Below are 24791 nucleotides of genomic sequence, written 5' to 3' on the forward strand. Positions count from 1 at the left end.
AAATAACTCATTTGTAAAAGATTTGCCGCTCTTCATCACTGTTTTTAAAAATGACACAACAGATAAATACCGGCCTCTAAAGCCTAACCCCAGATTTATACTATACTAATACTGATATTAGATGATTTAAAATTAAATTATTTATGAGTCCCCACTAAGAAAATATCACAGTGTAGTTCAATCACACGCTTTATTATCACAACAGTTACGCTCTGCTTGCTTCTGCTCAGGTAAGTTGGTTGTGCACAAACTATGCAACATCAACGTCTCGATGCATGCTCAATCATCCAGGTAGGAAAATCATAAAAGGTTGATTCCGTTCATCTGAATGTAGCGTTTTATTGAAGGAACTGACCTCACAGCCCATTGTTCATTCAGTGGGCTAGTTTCAGTCATTGTGCAAATGTACTGGTCGGGGAAACTTGAATGAGAAAAGTAACATCCAGATAAACAGAATCAACCTTTTGGGATATTTAACATCAACACTTGCACAACTCAGTTGTTCTTTACCGTTTTAAATTTAAATTTATCTTCTCTTATAAATGCTGATACAAATTTATAAGCTAATTGCTAACACAGATCAGGCTCGGTGTCAGCTAGGTGTTTTAAGTTTATGTTTAGGCTTAAACCTTTGTAGTATTAGAAGCAGGACTACCACTTAAATAAATTTCAGGCTCCTGTGCTGTGTCACAGTTCATGTAACACATTTCTGTGAGGGTACACATAGATTTGCTGTGGTCCACCTCGCCTTGTAGTCCCCCCCAAGAAATAAAGATAAATTAAAACCCCACTACAACCTGAAAAACAAACAATAAACCATAAGACACCAATGAGTATTAAAAGAAGCAGAAAAAGTGGTTTAATCATCCCTTCAAGATAAAATTCTTTTGCTCATTTGAACATCACGTCCACGTTATTCCTTAATCTGATGCTAGGCCGCTCTGTGTGCAAGTCACGCTTACGGGACAGGAAGCTGCAGCTCGGGGGTGCCTCGACCCCGGGGCGTGCATGAACACAGTGGCAGATGTCAGCTATTTCACCCTGGCCTCCACTGTATACACTCAACTTATCGCATGTCTTTCCTTCATTTTTTTTTCCTCCTTTAAACGGTCTGAAGGGAATCCATTTTGACAGAAAACCCTGTAATTAAGTGTATTGCTCTGCCCTCTCGCTAAGCTAATGGCTTTATTTTGACAGTGTTAATTGTCATAATTGTCAGAATGGTACCTCTGACAGTCGGCTCGGAGACGTCGGCGAGGAATTGTTGCACGTTGATGAAAGCGTTGTCATACATACTTCATCTCAACGAGCTAATGCGGCCCGCGTCCTGCCTCTCCCCGTCGAGCCTTATGGGACGCTGCAGCATCGGCTTTCTAATTGCCTCTAATGAAACGCCAGCGAGGGAGGTGATCTACTCCTATTTAGATCTCCGTCTTTAAAGGGGAGACGGAGAAGCAGATGGAGGCGAGTAGAGACGGAGGGAGAGGAAGAACGAGGGTGGAACGGACTGAAAGTAAAGTAGAAGAAATGCAGAAGGAAGGGTTGAAGGGGTGGGGGTCTTTATAGATGCATTGAATCCATTCTAATTAAAGGCCTAAAACCCCCCTTCACACACACGCGCTCTCAAACTAGTGTTGTGAAACTTGACACAGTGATATGATTTCACAGTGAACTGCTGTCCGGAACGGCTGCCCTGCCTGTTTGTGCCTGTCAGCTGTGGAAGTGGGATACCACTGTAATGCAGATGTTTGCACAGCAGATGGTGCTGTGCGTGGCTCAGATTGTGGCACCTTCTTCTGCAAAGATGCTTCTGAAGTACTTGAAACACTCCAGCCTTTGAGGAAAATCAGGTTCGCGTTTGCACCGCTGTGAATCTGAAGTTAACATGGACATCAGAGACACTTTATGCCAATTCTAAAGCGCTAAAAGTTCACAAGTTTTAAATAAATTGAAGAATAGAATCTCAATCTTTGCACTGTTTTCCTTCTTATAAATTTTGCATGTTTCCCCCCCTGCGAGCTTGAGTTATGAGCAGTCCAATTAATAACTTTTTGAGTACTCGCAGAGGCCTGAAAAGGTGAAAAAAAAGAGAGTAAGTCTCGAGAAAAGTCCGCATAATGAGCAGTTTACAGAATTCAGTCTTTTCTTATTCCCCTTCCTCGGTAATCATGTTGCAGCCTGGAGGTGGGGAAGCTCTGCTCTCTGCTCAGATTTAATAATGAACTTGAAGTTATGATCCCGATACAATTTGGAGATGGCGAAACGGCCGAGCAAACAGCCGCGGCGTTACGTGTGTGCGAAAAAAAGAAAGAAAGAAGCCTAGAACCCAGAGGAAGAGTCATCTCTGACTTCACTGCAATAATCCAAGTGCAATTATTGCAGCAGCCGCAACAACAACAACAACAACAGGGTCACAGAACAGATAATGTGTGCTGGAAGTTCAAAGCTAACGATTTAGATGAAACCCAGTGTGTGTGTGTGTGTGTGTGTGTGTGTGTGTTGGTAAACAGCACCCGGATTATCCGGAGGAGGGAGATGGAAGGAGAGGCGAAACGAGACATAGACGGAGAGGAGAGCGGGCTCCTCGGAGAGCCCGTCTTCTCGCAGCTCAGGTCCAGATAAGAGAATTATGGCACAACAAGGAGAGTTGACAGAGCTGGCTAAGTCTGTTTATTAGCAAGCGCACTTCATTAGAAACCGAGATCAGGTTGATAAGCAGCCCTCCTCCTGTTAGCGAGTAAATAACCATCAGTCCTCCTTCGCGGCTTCTTGTTTTTTTGTTTTTGGAAACCTTCCCCGTCCAACCTGGGCGAGATTATTTGCTCTTTAAACGGCGACGAAGTGTCGAGATCAGCAGGAGAAAGGCTAAAGGGAACAAAACAAAACCAAAAACCCCCACACCACTGAGATTTTTTTTTTTTAAAGATTGATAAATACGGTGGAATCTCAATTAGGCGTCGGGCACGAACGCAGATATTAAAAATTTGGTCAAGAATCTAATTAGCTGGAGGTAATTAAACAGTCTCACACAGGGTCATTAATCTTTCCTGTGGACCTTTGATGTTTTGCATACTGTCTTGCAAGTCATTAATAAAATTCATAACGCTTTTCTTTGTGGTGTTTTATCATGGCCATTTCTTGGCCCCCCCTTCCCTCTTTTTTTCCTCCTTCCTCCTCTTCTTAACCCCCTCCTCTTTTCTGTACCCTCCCTCCTCCTCCTTCCACTCTTCCCCTGTAAGAGTGCAAGTGTCAACACATCACAAGGGCCTCTCCTCTTGAGTTAATTTACTTTTTGTGCATATTACATTTTAAAGTTGCACGACCCCTCCCACCCCAGCACGCCTCAACCACCCTCCACCACCACCTCTCCTTTTCCTTTCCCCCTCCTCCTCTTCTTCTTCTTTTTTTTGAGAGCACAATTACAGCAGCAGATCAAATTAAATTCTTCTGCAAGCACAGCTCATTTGGAGTGTAAAACATTCCTCGGCAGTGTGCAGCCGAGTGTGCTGCGTGTCAGCGCCTCGCAAGAAGGGAAGAGAAGAAAACAGAATTGTGTGGCCATTGTGTCCCCCGTAATTAAATCCCCACAATCAGTCCATCTTAAATCAGTCACGCTGTAAATATGAAAAGGGGCCGGGATGAGCTTGAGTACTTACTTGGCCGTCAACACAGCGGGGGTAATATATGTTATGTAAATGTGTCGGAGATTATAACACTGCAGACTGACACAGCAACATTGTAAATAAAGGAGGGGAAGAAAAAAAAAAGACTTGTATGTATGTTTGTGTGTGCGCACTTCCAGACCACACAAACAAATATATGCAGGTGTGTGTCGTTCTATGCTTCCTGTGTGTTCGCTAACACGCCTGTGCGACACAGATAGCCAGCACTATATTTATCTCGGTGTGTGAGTGCGTGTGTGCATGTCGGAGCATATAGATGGGTGTCGAGCGTGTGAGTGACATTAATGCACAGCTATCACGGTGAGCGTGAAAGTGTCGCCGAACCCCAGGAGGACGCGTTTCAAACACTGACAGCTGAGAGTCGCTCCGAACAAAACAAAACGCATTAGTTAGGCGGACGAGTAAAAACGGGCGGTTTTATGCGCCCGCTCGAAACGGAACGGATGAAGGATTATGAAAAGCACAAAAACATGCGACTGTAATCTGGATCTCTGTTTCAGGAAAATGACCTCTGTGTTTTTCCACCCTTTTGGTATTGACGTTGGAAGAAAAAGATGAACGTTTAGTTTGAGCTATAAAAATATGTCTGTTTTGTTGTTGCTGGTTCACAGACTGATGGCAGAGGCTTCGATAATAAGTGGTGCAAAAGCACAAAAGTACATGCATAGTAATCCTGTGGAAATTGACGTTATCCTGAATCACGGATACTCAAATGTGCTTTGCATGGCAGGTAGCCATTTAATAACAAGACATAATATTTATCCTATAATAATATTTAAAATGAATAACAGTCGAAGGCCCTTAAATTGTGGTTCTTATTTATTTTCTAATTAACTGACTTTAGGAACCGCACAGAGTTTCCACCAAAAGTTGCTCAGACCAGATCAGTGGAGCTACATACCCTCACCGTTCACTTCACTTTGCTAGTACCAGGTTTTACCTTCAGAACTGCCTACCATCTGAATGTTGCAACAGAAACTGTAACTCATCACCAGGCGATATTTTTCCAACCTGCTCCTGTTCAGTTTGGTGAGCCTGTGTGGATCGTAGCCTCAGTTTCCCATTCTTAGCTGTCAGGAATGGCACCTGGAGTGGTCTTTTGCTGCTGTAATTCAGAGACGGTCTTCTGCATACCTTGGTCGTAACGGGTGTTTATTTAAGTCACTGTTGCCTTCCTGTTAGTGTGGCCATTCTGTTCTTACTGCGCTCAATAAACCCTAAAGATAGTTGTGCTGGAAAATCGTCTTTTTCCCCATTCTGATGGTTGGTGTGAATTTCAGCAGCTCATCTAGACTATGTCTACATGCACTGAGTTGCAGCTATGTGACTGGCTAATTAGAGATTTGCTCTTAAAGGCCCTTAAATTGTGGGATTGACGTTGGAAGAAAATGCATTAAGATGCATTAAAAATGAGTTGAGGGTGTATATCTAAAAACGTGACCAGTGCGTGTAAGTAAATCTTTCTGCAGTCTTTTAAATTCTCTTAAATTGTTTAATATGATTGATTTTCTTAATAATTGAAGCGTGACTTAAAAACCTCAGCAAGTTTTGACACTACATATTTAGCATATGTGTTAGTAAAGATAAAGGAGCTGCAATTGGAACAGATGAGCTGCTCGGGTGTAGCTCTCACTACTTTCTTACTCAACCAGGTTTCACAGCAGCTCGTGATTTAGTCACAACGTATAATCTATTGATTTGTGTTTTGGGTATCAATTTTCATTTACTTTTTTGGAGTTTTTCAACATGAATTTCTCAATATTATTGTAATCCATGACCTTTTTTCCAAGACAAAATTAAAGCAATACTCACTCACAAGGTGCAAAAAAGACTTAAAATAGATATATAGACGTAAAAAACAAAAAGATATAATTTAAACACAGTTTACTGAAATACCTGGTAAGCCTGGGACTAAAGAATACTGAACGCTTAGACTGAACATGAGTTACTTACAGGGGGACGTGTATGTCATTGTAGCTTTTTCTATCTGTCCACTCTCATGTGTCCTGATTAAAAATAAAGAAAAAGTGCACATTTGGAGATTGGAGGAGTGCTGGAGTCTGTCATGCCAGCATAGGAAGTTTGAGTTTTGCATATCATTTTTAAATACGTTGTTAATTACAAATAGGTTGCTGATGGTTACTCATTAAAAAGTACTTGGTTATAGTCAGGCATTAAAAAAGTACTTGGTTAGGGTAAGACATTAAACACTGTTTATTATGGTTTTGTTAAGAATATACACACTGTCTTATATGTAAAAAAAATTTTTAGTATGGTAACAACTTAATAGAAAATATTATATGTCCTATAAAAATGAAAAAAAAAAGAACAGGTTACTTTTTCGTGAGTGTTTAATGAACTTCCATTAAACCAGGCTAAAGTTGCTTCTTCCAGAATGAAGAGAAAGGAACGTAGCCATTCACGAATTCATGAATAATTATTAGCTAATTACTACCATAATCAGTGGACAGGGACATCAGCGTCAACAGGTAAAAGAATATTAAATATAAACATTAGGCTGCCTTTTTAGGCCATATTTCCATGTAAAACAGCTGACTAAAAAGATATATTAAAAGGTGTAACTTTTAAGCGCAGCACAGATCTGGTGGGCTGTAGTTTCTGTAACATACTGGTGCATATAGCCATTCAGTAACTGTATTTGCACATGTCTGAGTATCATTCATAAGGTTTTATACATTAAATAAACATAAATCTCAGCTGAAAACATGAGCTGACCGTCACTATATTAAATTTATTTTGAAATGTTTAGTTAATTAATTAATTAATCAATTGGATATTAAAGTCTGTAAGTAATATATACTCAGCTCCCAGTTTATGAGACACATAAAGCGTTAAACAGGAATACTGCTGTGGATTCCTCTGAAAGTCAGAGAGCTGAGAGTTTTGTTCGAAACAGTTTCAGCCGAGCCCTTCATTAAATTTTCTGGTAGTTTTGGAAGATGTAGTTTGTCGTTCTGTTTGATTTCATCAGTGAGAGGTGCTATTAATGATTTGAATTAAACTCAAAACAGAAAGAAACTAAGTATTAGTTTGTTAAAAGTTTGGATCCTTATGGTGATCTCCTGTAGTGGATGTTCACTAGAAGAGGCTTTGACAAGATTTGGCCCCAATTAAGCCTCTGTGCACAAATTTTAGCAGATTGGGGGGTTTGGGGAGGCAAAACTTTCACATTATACTTTGGCTTAGAGGTTTCTCTCTCATTGCCCCAGTCAAGATAAATTTGGATGACATGGAAAACTGTGCGCCTAATTAGCCGAGGAATTCTGTGAAAATATCTCAGTGTCCATCCCTCCAAACACATCCAAACACAGGAGAGAGTTCATATAATATTTACCATGTGTTATTAAATGTGAACAGGAAAGCCAAGAAGAGTAAACTCACTTTTAAAAAATACTTTCTCTGTGGGGCATTTAAGCAGCAACACTTCTGTTTCTTTAAATAATTTAACTTGCATGTTTGGGAAGTTTTACCTAAATAAACAATCTTTACCTTATTTTATTTGAAACTCATTTAATTTTCTGCTCATGAACGTATATTAACCAATTGTAAGTTGCATCAAAGGGTTTCCTCTGCTTTGAAGGGGGAAAATGACATAATTTCCTACTGTTGGCCCAAACAGACAGGAAAAAGTCCCTTACATGCATGCAAAGACATTTTTGGCAGCACAATGCGAGATGTAATGCAGCACATGATATAATTATATTATCTTTAATTGTTAAAGGGAAGTCGCAAGTAAGCCGTTATGTTGCGTATGTTGCAGTTACACGACAAACTTTGTTTACTTTCCTTAATCAACTTCTGTTTGTCTTACATAGTTTTATTTGTAGAATGGGGAAAACATTCACACAAGCCTAGAGACCAGTTAGTAAACCCTGTAGTCCCCAATTAGTTGGAGAGTGGTGGAAGAGGTTTCTAGGAGTTGAAAGGTGAAATTAGCAAAAGTCTTGCTGTAGTTGCCAGTGGTTGTATGGAAGATGGCATGTTGTTTGCACTTGCCAGCTACTTCCTCAGAAGTTGTGAAATGCTGAAGAGTGCAACACTGAGTTTGAATGGAAATAAAATGAAGCTAAATTCTCATTCTTCATTTTTATAACATTCTATGTTTGTGCATTTTTTGTGCCTGATGAAGGTCGGTTGGACCATAATATTGTGATTTAATAAATTAATTGTGAGACAGTGTGCAGAGGTTAGAATTTACCTTTTCAAAAACTGTTCCTCCTATACGCCTGTAATTCATTTAAGTGTGCAGAATTCTGAAACTAGATATTTGAGTATGTGCAATTGCTCTAGCACCTGCATTTGATAATTTGTCAATGTGCATAATGTGTCTTTGTATTATCTGTCTGTCTGTGTACTATATGTGCTTTTGACATGGTTTGTGATTATATCTGGTTCAAGATTTTCCTGTTTTGGTTTTATCATTAGTTCTTGTGTATTTGTTTAACTGTTACTCCCTCCCTGTGCTACTTTTCACACTTTTTGATTTTCTGCCCTCCAGTCATCAGGGTCACCTGTGTTCAGTCTGCCTCCCCTGCTGCCTGTCAGCAAACTACTAACCTGTGGATATTTACTCAGTGCCTCTCTCTTCCATGTCACTTTATTCTGTTCGCTAAACTTTCCAGTGTTACGTTTTATCTTTTCATGAATGAATTATCTTAGGACCTTGAGAGAGCCTCTTCACATATGGCCCTCACTCAGATCCTTGATACTAGAGCTCACCCTTGCAGATATATCAACCAATATTAGCTATTTGAGGGTATATTGGTAGCTGCCTTTATAGCGACCAATAAATTAAAATTTAAAAACTACAGAAGACAGTTAATGTTTGCAGAATTTGTTCACCTGAGTGTGGAAGAGCACAAACAACAACCAGCTGATCTGAGGAGAGTCAGCCATCGTGTAATCGATTTATTGTGACTTTAAAACGCGAGCATTTTTAAACAGTATAAATTTTAGTAAGGACTCATTAATAAACACACATAATAATCAGTATTTTCTCTGTCTGAAAGGAGAAAAGAATATTGGCTGATATATCTGATTTTTACCACCAAGTATCGGTACTGGTATCAGTCTTAAAAAATCCTATATCAGTCAGGCTCTACTTAACATATTAACAATTTGGCCCTAAGAAATTCATTCTTGTCGTATTATGCTATGAACTGGTGTTTTGGAGGCAGGAGACCTAGATCTCCTCTCCAGTACTTTTCCAGCACCTTTAATAAAAGTTGTGTTGGCTTGGCCATGAAGTTCATGTTTACACTCTGTGTGCTCAGAACAGGACTTCCAGGGAGCAATTGGAAAGTAGAAGTCCAGAGGGCCACGATAAGATTATTCTCAGGAGGGCGAGGGGAGTATTTTTTATTAGCAGAGCAACTGAAATGAAATGTGCTTTAATTATTTCTAAGTGTTGGTAAACCTACATCAGCATATACCATGTCATTATCAGTTTATTAATCAACCACCAAGTTGGACTGTCATAAACCGCTACAGCCTTTAAGTCTTCTGCTCTCCTTGTTGCCATACATGGACAGACACTCACCCGTACAGAAACCTCAGCCAAAGAAATGAAAATAAAACTCTGAACCCTCCATTGTTAAGAATAGAGACAGCAATGCCAGGCATGCCAGCTCCTCCTCCTCCTTCCAGCTCTCAGCCTCGGAGGTCATACGGGGAGCAGCTGGGCATGGGAGAAACACTCCGGTCTGCAACCATTATATCATTTCCTGCTCTGTTTCCTGTCAACCTCAGCTGCCAAAAAGAGAATAAAAAAAATCCCCTTAATGGGCAATTTCCACGGGGCAAAAGGGGTGAAACCAAGAGGGAGTGTTTAAAATGTGCTCGTCGTGGTGGGAAGGGTGCAGACACAGGTACACTTGAGCAGGTTCGCGTTCACTGCAGTGAGATAATCTGAAAAGAGTTGCCTTTTTATCCTCACTTGTACCTTTATAACCAGCTGGTGTTTATGTGGAAGACCCCTCCCGAGGCCTTCTCTGTGTCATCCTCCCTCCTTTCTGGAGACGGGAAAATAAGTGGTGTATTTCTAAATATAAACCGGCAAACAGAGGGGCTTGGTGGCGGCAGTCCTCAAAGGCACATTTCTAGCGGTGGTTGTGGCACGAGGAGGGAAGAAAGAGGTATTCGCTTACCTGATAAAACGCCGATTGTCTCCCCTGAGAGTGCAGGCGGATAAAAATTATTTTGAGTGGAAGCACAATGGTGGAGGTGCTTATGTTAATCCTGACACTTCTTTAAAAAAAAGGCGGCAAATAAGATAAGCTCCTGCCTCAAGGTAAAGAGCAAGGAGCGGGGAGGAGGGAGAAGAGGGGCCCTGCCACCACCAAACCCGCCATATTCCTCCTTCAGCCAATTTCTTCCTCGTTGAATCCCCGTCCAAGTTTGTGTCAGAGAATGCATTTGCATAATTCACACCTACTCCCTGCATGCCCCCACCAAAACAAAACAATATCCTGCCCCTGTCACTGCAGGAGAGGGGAACGTGCCTGTAGATCGGACTTTTAGCTTTAAAAATATTCTTCAGAGGAAGGAATTGCCTCATATGCTGTGGCAAACCTCAGCCTGGAAGGTTCGAAGTACTTTAAAGCTGCATTTTCCCCAGTGTCCACCAGGGGGCAGCTTCTAGGACTGAGTAATAAGATAAGATAAGATAACCTTTATTAGTCCCACACGTGGGAAATTGTTTAGACCCCACTGCTGTCTTCATTTATGACACCTTTGTGATGAGTTTTTGGCGTCACTTCCTACTTTTAAGTCTTTTTGAGTACACCAGGGGGTTAATTTGGTAAGTTATGGTCCAACTTGAGTGAAATAGATGATAAATCTGTGTGTGGCTGTCTTGTGATTAACAAGTGACTTTGTCCAGTGTCTTTGGTTTGAGTCAAACCCATTGCTTGTCACAGGGAGTGCCAAAATTCAGAACATAGGGCTGGTAAACTAATCTTTTCTTTTCTATAAACTCTGTCAATCTCATTTTAGCTACACGCAGCTCAGCTTGATTTAAAACGGGATGGACGGGTCAAACCAACGAATAATCTGTTATAAAACACATCAAAATGTTAGTACTTTATACTATTTTGAAAATGTTCCCTATAACTGAGCCCATCCATCTGTCCATCCTCTAACACTTACTCAGTTAAGGGTTGTTGTAGGCTGGAGCCTGTCCCACCTTAATGAAGCTGAATGAACAGTTATGAAAGAGTTGATAAACAGCCTGAAAAATCTTCAGAACAATACACCACTTGCATTTTAGCCCTTTAGAATCCAAACAATGTGCACTGCAATAAATATTCAGTACAGTTAGGACCCCCATAGTCGAAAGCAGATTGTCTCTACATTATTTCCACTTAAATTTGATGGCTCTGACCTGTGAAACAGACATAAGCGAAAGCAGGAAGGGCACAGATTAGGAAACGTGATGAAAAAGAGGAACTAGGCTGGAGGTGGCTTGCCAATAGGCTTGCAGATGCACAGCAGCTCGAGTCAGGCTGGAGTAGCTTTGATAGTGGGTCATAAATAAGAGTTGCCATTTGGATGGATAGAAATGTATCAGCTGAGTTATCAGCAAATAAGATTTAGATGAGCTGAACTTTATGCCCAGCCTGAGAAAGTGCTATTCTTAAATTAGACCAATCTGTAGCGTTTTTGACTTCAGAGCAACTTTATCTCTTTGTGATTCCCCTTTCCCTCACCTTATGTAGATTTTAGGGGTTTAAAATCATATTCCACCCTGAGTTGGTTAAATATAAACATTACATTTCAGATTTTGCATGTGTGATCCCTTGTCTTTTGTTGTTTTTAATAACTGAAAATAAGGCAGTGAGCTAGACTTGCTAAAGGTGTTTTTCAAAATTTGCATTTGAAGTCACTCGAAAGACTTTGAGATTCGTGTGATGTTCTTCTCACCTTGTTTGAAGGCCTTTGAACGGGTTATGTAACAGTTGGGGGATAATTTGTTTTGTGCTTTGAGACTCCTGACGCCCGTGTTTTGTTTCCTCCTCTGCTGTCATGTTTTAGGAGCGGCCCAGGAGAGAAGCTCTCCGGAGGATCAGCGGTAACTAACTGTGGTGGCGGCGGCAGCAGCCTGGCAGGTATTTTCCCACACAAAGAGTGTTTGTTTTGTTTCACATGGACTATTTTTGTCGGTCTATCTTTGTTTCTTTCCTCTTTCTGTATTTCATTTTCCCCCTTCTCCCCCCATTTAGTATTCCTGTTTCTTATTTTCCTCCTGCTTTTCTTCTTACCCTTCTGTCTTCCTGGCTTTTTAATAAGATGGGTTGGAGGGGGATTTTATTATTTTGTTTTGAGCTCTGCCAACAGTCTTGTAACTAGCATAATTAAACGTGCTTGTTAACAATGGCAGCTAATGAGGAATACAGCAGTATTAACAATAGGAGCTGATTAGACAAAGACAGGCTGATAAAGCTTAGGAGAGCTCACAGTCGGGGCCCCTCTACCTGAAGACACCTGTCCTCTTATGTCTTTTGCACACACACAGAGAAGGAGCATAATTGTTATAATTGTAGTCAAGTCATCACATCCTTTGTTTCTTGGAGCTCAGAGTAAAGCTTTGTTGAAGCTTTGTGGCAGTTAATCATCCTTTTAATATGAATATTTCTTATTTTTCTGTGGTTTTTTGCAGCAGTTATAACATAGTCACAACTCTGCTGCACGCAGCGATGCGGTTAAACAAGTATATATATTTTTTTCATTCACACTCTGAAACTGAATAATATTTGTGTCACGAGTCGAGATGTGAATCAACCCGCGAGTATTTTTATCTCCATGTGTCACAAACAGTCTGGAGTTATCTCACTCAAACTGACCCCCGTCTCATTTATCTTTATTCATCCAGAGAAGGTGTTGTTTCTGTCTCGCATTCGCTCCGCTTCTCTCTGTGTGCACATGGGAGCTGCCCAGTATAGTCGCAGCCCTCTGCTGCCGGCCACTGGGAGCTGAGCTGGAGCAATTTGGGAGCGGTGAAGCATTCACCAACAGAACGGCTATGTATTGGTGTTTGACATCAACGACATAGTGTCCTGGTAACAGAGAAACTCCATCTATGAGGAGCAAGCAGCTGTGTGAGCACTGAAAGACAAAAACACCTTAAATAATTGAAACGTGTGGTGTGATGGCATTTGTGATTATTATCTAATTTGTCTAGTATGGCATGCTTTAGGTTGGGTGACAGCACTGGTTATACTCGCTCTGTTTCAGTTTTTCAAATTTAAAGTAGATCTATAATGCGTTTTCCTATTTTCATACCTCTTTATATTAAATTTCAAAACAGTTTTTGTACTCCTAATATGTTCATTTGAGTCACACAACTCTGACTGTGAGCAGAGAAGAAGAGTAAGTCCCGACAACTGCACAACCCTCTATGAGTAAGAACTTGGCAAAAGTGGGGAGGAAAAACTTATTTTTAACAGGAAGAAACCTGAAGCAGAACCAGGCTGAGGGAGTGGCAGCCATCTGCCACGGCTGGTTGGGGGTGAGATGACAGTATGAAGATCTCAGAACAGCAGATGTTCATACTTAATAACCTGAAGACGTGCTTAATATTCATTGGACCATTTAAGGGCGCCCGACTTCCTTTTGATCGGCTGCCTTTTGCAAACAAAAGGTGAAGGGCCAATATTAGGGATTTTTGCTCCTACCCTACCTACTTCATACTCAGGAAGACAGGCTCTCAGGGATTATTTGAACATATTTTGATTCAGGCCTTAACTATATAAAGACCAATTGTTGTTCAGTCCCCAAACACCCATTTTGAGCTAGGAGAAACCATGATTTCATACTTTGATCTTATGTGCTTGATCTTTTACAGATTAGCATCTACAAATCCTTTGTATTCATTAAACATCACACAGTACAGTATTCATAGAAGTGGCTATATTTGTGTATTTTAACCTACGGGTTTTGTAAAGCTGCTGAAAACCACTTAACTTCTATTAATAGAAGTTTTCATACTGCTAGAAGAAAGTGAAGTGCGCAATAAAGGTTATTTACACCATGTTTTTGCCTCCCTGATATGGAGAGGGGAGACCTTTTCAGTGATACAATAGTGCATTTACACGGAGGAACAGCAACCTGACACACCGTAAAGTACTTCTGAAAAGCCCTCAAAATACACTGAGAGTCGGCAGGGAAATGAAGGAGGCTACAGATAAGAGTCGACTTGTAAAACATAATTATATTTCCGTCGCGGCGTTGAAAGGAATGCATTTAACCTGTGATTCATGCATGGCAAGAAGTTGTCGAGGGGAAAAAAAGAACAGCAGTTAAATTGTGGAGGTAAGAATCCTTGAATAAAGTGTAGCTAAGGTCATACCATCTTATGAGAATAATTTGATTCGCTGCTAGTCTTCTCTGTTGCAGGCGTTTTCTACAGGGAAAAGGATTATATCTCTCTACTTTCTCTGCTCCCAAAGGACGGAGAAAGGTCTGCTGGTATTAAAATCCTGAGAGCAGGTTTGGGCTTGAATAACAGCACAGAGTAAAAGGAAAAGGTTGAACTGTCGACTGTTTCGTGCCACAGCTCTCCAAACCCTTTTCCCCATTATTATTATATTTTCTTTTTTTACTGCACACTTGATTGAAACTGGCTTCATTCATTTAAAATTGCTCCCCCCATAGAGGTCAATTTCCTGTAGGCTCTTGTTTAAATTAATTCACAAAGGGTTCATTTGACTTGTGAGGAAAGCACAGATGAGTATCTATGCTTTGTATAGAAAGAAATATTTAGTTTAAAAAAAAGAAAGGAACTTAAGGATATTTTATCAGATTTAAAAAAAACAACAAAAACACGTTTATCATGTAGATTTGAATTTTACTTCTCCTTACAGTACGTATTGCTTACCTCCTCAGTTTCCGTCTATTTTAGCGCAGCAGTAAACACAAGTGTTGTTTGGCTGGCAGTGGAGGGAGAGGTTTCCCAGGCGCTGATTCATATTCTGCTGCAGAAATCACATCCTTTAAACCTGGCAGGATATCAAAGCAGGACATTAACAGACATTCCTGCCTCTTCCGCTTACCTACGTGTTTCTTGACAACTCGATTTATTGATAAGCTTCTCTAACTGTGCTTTAGAAACTGTGTTTTAGGATTTTTACCTCACTGTTGGCCTTGTACATACAGTGAGCTGCAGGAAAATCTGCCCCCACAGTTGTATTATTGTAGGGCACAAAAAAAAAGGTTTTGGCAGTGTTGTTCTAAAGATGACTCAGGACAACCCGGTCTCATTGAAATTCATGCACACGGACAAATGTTCTGTTTTTTTTCTTGTTTTTTTGTTTTGTTTTCCATCATATTGCAGCTAATGCATTTCCAAAGGAATCATATACACACCTGTATACGGCACCTTGACAACCGTCACATTTTAACTAAAACCATCTTTTTCTAATCCTAAACAAAATGTTCTAACCTTTGGAGCTTATCGAGATAGTTTTATTGCTTAAAACTATCTAACCTGGTGAGTGTAACTTAAACCTGAATATCTGTATTAATGCAATTAACTGCAATTCTTTTCTCCCTTTGATTCATCTCCTTTGACATGAATGAAAACATGAGAGAAATGTGATGAAAAAATGTGGCCTTTTGGGTTAAATACAAAGGCTTTTAACTCTTCTAAAATGAACAACTAACAAATGTGTTTTTACTGACTTTAGAAAATGTCACAGTTTGTTGCCAAGACCATAAAAATATTTTTTTATGACTATTATTTATTTATTCATGACACAAACTACCTTTTCTTCAAGCTGGAAATTGGTTGGTGGTCTCACACTAAACATTTATCTATTATATTCATAATGGATTTCATGTACACGATAGTTTGAACACAGTCTGGGATTCAGCATTTGATTTATTGCATTAAATTAGTTTCTTTTAGTGTACAGGAAAGCTGTGCCTCAGGAAGTATAGCGGGCTGGCCACTATTGAAGGGTGATAGTTTGATCTTCAGCTCCTCCAGTCTGCATGTTGAAGTATCCTTGGGCAAGATACACAATCCATCAGTGTGAGTGTGTGAATTAATAATAGAAAGAGAAAAGTGTTCAAAATTTTAAGCTAAGTTTTTTTTCAGGATGAATGCAGGGAGATATCTGCTTTTTCATTATTACTGCCTTTATTTGTTACAATAAACCAGTTACATTTGCTGTAATTGTTTTTCTTTTATTATTTTTTTTCTTGTTGTCTTTACTAACCAGGATGATTTTTGGTAATGTTGCTTTTTCCATCATAAATTAATTTCAGTTTACTGTTTTTGATCATTCCCAATCTTGATTTTGAAGCTCTGTCTTTTTCCTTCTTGCGCTGCTTTAATGATATATATATATATATATATATATATATATATATATATATATATATATATATATATTAGAGGTGCAACGATACACAAAATTCACGGTTCGGTTCGGTTCGATACTTTGGTGTCACGGTTCGATATTTTTTCGATACAAAAAACATGTTCATGCCTTTTTAATTTGTCATTTATTAAAATTATAAATATATATTTTAACTCAAAAGTACAGTTTTTAAATTTAACCCTAACCCTTGTGCGTGTTTTTTATTTTGACAGCGAATGCGCACCTGCGGACCACTTATGTGCAGCCCTGGTTATTTAGCTCATCATATTGCAGCCACAGAAATTCTTTTGTCCATGAAACCATAAAGCTGCACTTTCTTTTTGCCTTATAGTCTGATTTGTCATAACTTCTCCGTTTTGTGGTAAGCTTTTCTTTGGCTGTCACTTCTTCACCCTGACCTGTCTTATTTGGCTCAGCAGAACTAAAATATAAATCCTGCTGCTTTTACACACGGACTCACATAAGCTCAGCGATTCTCTGCGCGATCAACCTCTCACATGTTTAAGCTGCGGGAGATTTCACTTGTCATGTTTGCATAGTAAGCTAACGATTAATAAGATGATGTCAGAGGAATTGGTGCGCAAATTATCATCACTCACAGATCAGTGCTGTCGCTCTCTATACACAGTTCGCACGATTGCAAAGTGAAAGCAAAAAAACAAGCACAAATTCAAACGCGACTTCAATATGTCACATATTGACAGCGGCTCACCGATGCCAATGACATAATTACCCAGCTACATTTCTGAAAGAATGCAAAAGCATTGACATATATTTTTCCTTCCTACAATAGCCCGACGGGCAGGGCAGAGATAGATTTTGGTAGCCCGACTGAAAAAATCGCTAGCCCCAGGACGTCGGGCTAGCGATATTGCAAGCCCTGTATCTGATTGAGGAATCACTCATCTTTGGAAAAGAGAGTTTATTACAGAGAAATGGCTCTTTCCAAAATAAAAGCTATACTATCCGCTTCTTCTGGGCTATATTATCAGCAGCATAAGGAGAATCATGTGCTAACAGCTGTCTAAATGACTCAGCTAAAGTTAGTAGCATGCTCGTTGTTTTTGTCTTTGCACTACGATGATGTCAGCGTAAATGTGCAGTCATATTCGTTGTGTTCCCACTAGTGCTTTCAGGTTAATCTCGTTGAAATGACCTTAACGCCACAACACGGCAAATCTCCGTTAACGAGCTACCGCCGATCACTCCGTGCATGGGGCTAGACGGCCAACACGTTAACGAGCTAACTGCGCTAACACACTAGTTCACACCAATGTAATTGAGCATTGCATGGCACATTCAACATACTGTTTTACTTTAGTCCATGACTCGCTTACCTTCAGGGTCATATGTCACATGAAAACCAAAATAATTCCAAACGCCAGATCTGAATGACGTTCAATTTGCCTGTTGTAAGGAGAGCTTAACTTCTGTCTCGCTAGCTTGCCCTGCGCTCTTCCTTCTGACTATGCTGTCTGTGTTGAGCGCTCAGTGGATCTGCGCTGGACAGTGCAGCCTAGGCGGAGTAGTCGAACACAGATTCACTGAGCGCTCAACACAGACAGCATCGTCAGAAGGAAAATTGATAAAATAAATTACAAATGTTGTATTGTTCGATACATATGCGTACCGAACCGAAAGCACTGTATCGAACGGTTCAATATCGGTACGAATATCGTTGCACCCCTAATATATATATATATATATATCATTAAAGCAGCGCAAGAAGGAAAAAGACAGAGCTTTTCTCTTTCTATTATACATACATATATATATATATATATATATATATATATATATATATATATATCATTAAAGCAGCGCAAGAAGGAAAAAGACAGAGCTTTTCTCTTTCTATTATACATATATATATATATATATATATATTTTTTTTTTTTTTACTCTTGAAAACACTAATAAGTAATCAATAGAAAATATGTTCCACATTTAGGCTTTAATACTGTTAAAAAGTAATTGCTTCCTCGTTAAATTATGAATTAACTGTGATAAATTGTATTTTTTTGGAGTTCAGTTTCACTCGGCCTGAACACACATTTGCCAAAAAATATGTTGATGATGCCCAAGACAAACTAACAGCATTTCATAAAAAGAACATCATACCAGCAGTCAGACCTGGTGGTGGTAGGGAGATGTTCTGAGGCTGCTTTGCTGCTTCAGCATGACTTGTGTGACTGATGGAACCATGAATTCAGCTCTTTACCAGAAAATCCTGAAAGAGGATGTCCAACCATCAAGAGCACTTGGGTTACATAGCAGGACAATGGTCTGAAACACACCAGAAAGTCCACCTATGATTGGCTCAAAAAAAAAAGGCTTTGGTGTGGCCTAGTCAAAGTCTGGACTTAAATCAGATTGAGATGCTTTGGCATGACCTTAAACAGGCCATTCATGCCATTCAACCCTCCAGTGTGTCTAAATGAAAACAATTCAGTAAAAAAGAGTGGGCCAAAATTCCTCCACAGAGATGTGAAAGACTCATTGCCAGTTGATTGCAGTTCTTGCTGTCATTTAAAAATTGTTTTTTGTATTTACTCAGGTTATTTTTGTGTAGCATTAACATTTTTTTGATGATCTGAAATATGAAAAATATGCAAAAAAAGAAGAAGAAAAGAAACCAGGAAGGGGACAAAGACTGTCACAGAGCTGCATATTCACTGTTTTTTGATTTTTATGAGATGGCTTCAAAGTTATTTTCAGGTAAAAACATCACAGCTAGATTTGATTTTAAGTCGCCCTTCTCCAGCAAATGTCTGAACCCCTCCAATCAGGCAGATTTACAGTACTTGAACTGATACTCCATCTGGATCGCCTCCACTAAGCAGGTTGGCATCATTTGAATCAGGGGAGCTGCTACTCTCTGCCAGTCTTCATACAGAAGAGGAATTTGTTATTCAGATTTATTTTATCAGCTAAAAATACATGTCGGAAGTAAAGCTCGTTGTTCAGTAAAGAGTTGAAGAATGTCGGGGAACCTTTTGAAGTACATTTTAGGTCTGTCAGTCTGTCCTGAAGAGATATTATTGGCACTGTCTGGTACAATATCTGTGAGCTAGATGTGAAAGATCAGAGCGATATCTAGCCTTGCGGGATTTTCCAACCCTGCTGGGACTTAAAATCGAGGTTAACCTCTAAAGCTGTCACCTTCATCTGTCCCCCCTCCCCGCCACCTCCTCCTCCTCCCCCCAGTGCTCTGAACTCTTCCTGCCGGAGAGTTTCTGCTTTAACTGCACACTGCCACCCAAGTTGGCCAAAGTGCACTCGCAGTCGTATCAAAGTCGTTTATTCTTTTGCTCGGCAGCGTGGTAAAGGTGATAACATTGCTTTGTGAGTCCTCGGGCACTTTGCTCTGCGGTCTTGGCATTTCCGTTTGCCTCGCACCAGCCTCCCTGTCTAGAGGAGCCATCCTAAGCCTGAGCACTACATTTCTTTTCTCCAAATTGTAATTAAAAGGGAATAATTATTTCTCAGCGGTCGCAGTCCAAACAAACAGACTGACAGCTCTCTTCTTTTTTTTTCTTCCACTCAGCGAAGGCCCACGGTTGATATCTCCCTGGTGTCCTTTTTTTTCAGCGGCTTTCTGAAGCTGCCACTTCTTGGTTTTATTATCTTTGTCTCCAGCCCTGGCCCTTCGTCCCTGTGCTGGCGCTGTTGGCACTGGCCTTGCCCCTGCCATCCCTCTGTTCCACGCTCAACTTTTTACTCGCCACATGAAAGTGGCTGCCCGCTGAGAGACCCGACCACGTGGCCTGGACCGTACCTTTCACTCCCAAACTTTCCTGACCTAATTAGTGCCGAATTAAATCGGACAGGATGCATTCATTATTAATTTCCCGTACTGGGGGTTGGGGGTCTTGAAATAGACATTGGACAGAGAGAGCGAGAGAATCACAAGCTCTCTGGCGTCAACCCTCACTCCCTGTCTTGGACTTCATTTAAATGCCGTATGCAGTGTTAGCAAAGCAACACTGAAAGACAATGCAAGTTAATCAAAGCACTTTGCATGCATCTGTGTTCCTCTTCTCTGTCTCTCTCTGCAGCTTTGGATGTACGGCGTGCCAAAAACCCCTCTCATCTCTACGTGAAACTGCATGTTCTGTTTCATGTCTGTCTCATCCTGTTGTTAAAAGTAAAACCTTCCTCTCCCGATGCCATCTTTCAGTAGCAAGGCCGTGTATTCCTTATATTCCCTGTATGATACTTATACCACATCCTTAATCATACTGGAGTTTAAAAAATGGAAACTTGAGATATATGAGAACATCAAATACATTTTATTTTTGTAGATATCAAGTAATGTATTTACAGCTTCTGTCTTCAGTATTTTTATACTATATTGACAAAAGTATTGGTTCCTACATCTTAATCTGTTAAATACTGCGTTTTAACAGGAAGAGATCACCAGCCATCTTCCGTGGCAGGCTGGAATGAGACAATCGAAAAAGTAAGAGCACATTTTGATAACTTAAAATCTGAGTTTTTAAAATCCTGTCTAGATCAGCATTTCCCGTTTTGGGTATAAATACAGCTAACAAAAATGCTAAATATTTGGTAGGTAATAGCTGACAAATAGCTAGCTAATAGCTGAGTTAGCGCATTCAAATATGATTGGTCAAAAACTGTAAGTGGTTTTATTGCAAAATGGAAGCATTCAGGAACCACGGCATCTAAGCCGTGAAGTTACAGAGCAAAGTCACTAAGTGCTAAAGCTGCCAGCGCTCTGCGGATTGAATGACTGCAGAGCGTCAAATCTCATCTAGCATTAAAATCAGCACAAAAAACTGTGAACCAGGAGCTTCATGGCATAGATTTCTACAGATTAGACATTTCACCTACCTACAGAAGCCCAGCAGCTTCTGTAGGTAAGGTGAAATGTGTAGGATGCCCACCACACATGTCCATATTTTATATATTCTCAGTGGATCACTGAAGGGGTAAAGCACGAAGTCTTCATAAGGGGAAATGAGAAACTGGGACTGTGAAGAAGGGCTGCACTAATAAAGCAGGGTTGAGTTTAGATTACTGGTGAGACCCACCACAACGGTCCCAGTTTCTGAGTTAAAGTTATTTGCCCACCCTTGACACAGAGAGTATAAAAGATATCAACTGTGACATCACCCAGAGGTGGTTCTGACTGTGAATCTGGACACTGATTGGCTAACTTGTGATTGTTAGCCAGTGAGTGTGCAGTTTCATACCACAGATAATCCTCTATTTTAAAACATTAATTTTTCATTCAACATGTGAGACTAGAAATCTGTTTTTGCAACAACAGCTGTTGCTATCCGGTGGCATTCCGATAAAATTCAAGTATCACAGAGAGAGTTACTGGATTCCTCCAGGTGCCCAGACTCTCTACGTGGACTATAATAAAATTCTTGAAAATTTTGCATAATTTTGAAACAGCTGTTGAAATGGGTCCCACAACATCCTTAGTCTGGGATGGTGAAATTATACTGCTGTTTATTTAGACTTTGCCAATAAAAAGCATATACCGGTAATAAATTTTAAAAGTGCAATTATTTGGTATGGTACATATAGTGGTATCTTGGATGGTACAATAAAAAATAGTAAATATTTAACAGAATACCTACACAGCCAACGAATAATCAGTTAGAAGAACAATATAAAGAGAATACCTAAAGATTAGGAAGCCCAGCTGTACAATAGTCTCTAAACATATTTTAACGGGCGTTGTTTCAGAAGGTCTTCTGCACCTTTAGCAGACTTCACCCATTCCATCTCCAGCAGGTAATATCTACAAAAGTCTAGGTTTGCAGTGCGTGTTCAAGAATGGGTCAGTCAGGATGATTAGCTTGAGCTTGAAGCCTGGTGCTAGTTTGAATAATGCCTTTCAGAGTAGGTGTGCAGAGCTGAGCTCAGACCGAAATTTTCAGCAATCATTTTTATGTGAAATTGTCGATCGGTTACACTCCCCTTCACATCCCTCCTCCCCTCGCATGGAGAACAGAGCAGCGTTTAGGTCTTTGAGCACTGCCAGCTGCAGGTCATTCGTCTGAAGACCACTGGTGGGCTTGAGAAACGCAGTGAGCTGCTACCTCCTGTGGTTGATGAGAAAGGGAGCCGTTGACTTCCTATGACATGGTTTTGTGTGATACTTGGGGTGGGTGATTGTAGGAGGTGAGGGGTTATCTTTTGGTGCAAAACACAGAAACAGCGACGGCTTCAAAACAGAGTATTTATGGAAAAACAAAGTTTAAAAAGTGTTTCATGCATTACAAAATACTTCCAGATAGCTGACAGAAGAATTAACTATTTGAAAATGTATGGTTAGACTGCGTGTGTATGTGTATTAGTTGGTGTGTTTTGAGGAATTTTGAGGAACAAAAATACAGTCCAGACGTCAAGCAGAGGAGGAGAGTGAAGGTCACACGAGCTTTGGCAGACTATAAGCGCTAAACTAATTAAAAGCTCTAGAGTTTGGGCTGAAATACAAAATGTAAATGACTGCACGCTGGGGTAGATTTAGACTTTGGAGATGTGTATAATTGATTGGACTTGGATTTCGAGTACTCGGTGCATCCAGTGACTTCCATAATAGAAAAAAAACAGCTCTCTATATAGCTTTAACCAGTTTTTTATCTGCTCTTTTCCTGTAGTGTCTGTTAATTACCTAAACACAAGATTCAAAAAGTTTAAAGCTGTAATTTGGTTGACTGGATCATTCTTATTTTGAAATATGCCACATTACTGTGGTACTGTCTCTCCACAAGTCTTCTTTCCACGCCATGTATGTTTCAAAATTTCTAAGCATCACAGTGAAATCAAAGATTAAAAAGATGCCTATTCGAGGTAGACATGCCCCAAAACTGCAGGTCTTCTAGTGACCACTTGGTGCTCAGTCCAAAGACTTCCATGTTAAGACTTTATAGCAGGAATAAACAGGTTTACAGGCTTTTTTTTTGGTGACCTTTTGCCAGTAGTTATGGTGACCCTTTTCAATTGCAAGACCTGGTGGGAGCTGAACAATGCAAATGGACTGAATGTAAACATTCACAGTCAGATGGTGAAAGGCTGGCAAATAATCAGTCTGTAATTATAAATGCTGACAGACTGTCAACACTCTGTAATCAATCAGAGTTAGTCTGCACGCATGTCTTTACAATAGGGAACTCCACTCGAGTGGTTGCCAAGTGGTTGTATTGTTGTACTGGTTATATTGCTACATTAGGCAAGGTTTCTGAATGCCTGTATAACTTTGAAAATAAATTGCCATTTTGCAGCAACTATGAAACTATTTATCAAGGAATTTCTATATCAAATGTATGAGATTCTGAACTGTGAACCTAAGTAGTTTATATGAATTCATGTATATGGTGCAAATTTGCAATTTATCACCATTACTTGTCTTATTATCACAGACAGATTGCAGGTAATTGCCACCTTGACTTCATCCAATAACAACTGATAGTGGACTGACTTGATCTTAATACTTTTTTATCACCATCTATCTTCATTTGTGATTTTGGTGCGTAAAGATGGCGCACAAAAACATTCAGTCTGCCATCAGTTGAATGAGGTCAGTTTGGCAATTATATGCAATCTGTTTGTGACAATACATCAATTAACTTTGATAAACTAGCAGAAATAATAAATCTGCTGCAGGCAACAGGCTGAGTGGTTGCAGACCTGGTCCCCATCTTTGAAGCAACTATTTCAAAGGCAACAAGATTGCAAGTTCTTTGCACATGATCGCAATCATTTGGTTTGTGCTATAGTCTCCAAATTCCTCTAGCGTGACTGAGGCATTAGGCTTCACCTTGGCTAATAAGAGTCAATGTTCTGCAGTTATCTGACTGTCGCATTGCTTTCCTGCTAGTCCAAGAAGTTGAGGGTTAATTTTTGATGAGTGAAATCATAGTAGCACTAATTAGCAGAAATAAATAATACAATTTATGAATACACCTTGTTAGCCAAGCTTTCTACCAGGTAACGACTGATTCCACCTGGTCATCCAAATGTGGTCACTTCTGACTGTAACAGCTATAATGCTTCCTTTACGGCTTCAGAATGGGACTTGAGAAACCAGTGGGTGACAGTCATGTCTGCATCGAAGATAGAATCTAATACAACAAAGAGGGTGTACAGAAAGCTTGTGATACAGCAGGCTTCCAGATGGTTTCATCTGCAAATGATGTTCTAAATTCATGTAATCCATTTAGCTAATGTTGTTTTGAGGATATACTCGTCTGTTGTTGGTTTTTTTTAGCGTGTCTTCAACCTGGACATGTTGTCTTCAGTTGTTAAAATGCTTCTGCTGCCTAAAAGTTTTTGTTTAGCTTATGAAACTACCAGATAACATGCATAACACACATCTGTGTGTGTCTCTGAAGAAATTCACCATCTCCGGTTTCCTCTGTGCTTGTGAGTCAGATTATCCTGAGAAGGCGTGATCAAAGACAAAAATTGGCCGGTTCACAGTTTACAAATGCTGTCCAGTTATTGTTATGTGCAGATTCTGTTCCGTATTTATTATTAGAAAGTTTGTGGCTATTTCAAAGATTGCTTTTAACACCGAATTCCTCATATGCTCAGTTCTCGGTTGATTTGATGTTACGGATAATATACCTTTCTTTTTACTTTTATCTTTTCTACTTTTATGCCCTTTTCAGTCAGGGTTGTTATTGTCTGAAATGCCTTTAGAGATGGTGTGAAAAACACTAGCACA

This window comes from Rhamphochromis sp. 'chilingali' (genome assembly GCF_963969265.1).
Source record: "Rhamphochromis sp. 'chilingali' genome assembly, chromosome: 3".
In the NCBI taxonomy this organism is placed as follows: Eukaryota; Metazoa; Chordata; class Actinopteri; order Cichliformes; family Cichlidae; genus Rhamphochromis; species Rhamphochromis sp. 'chilingali'.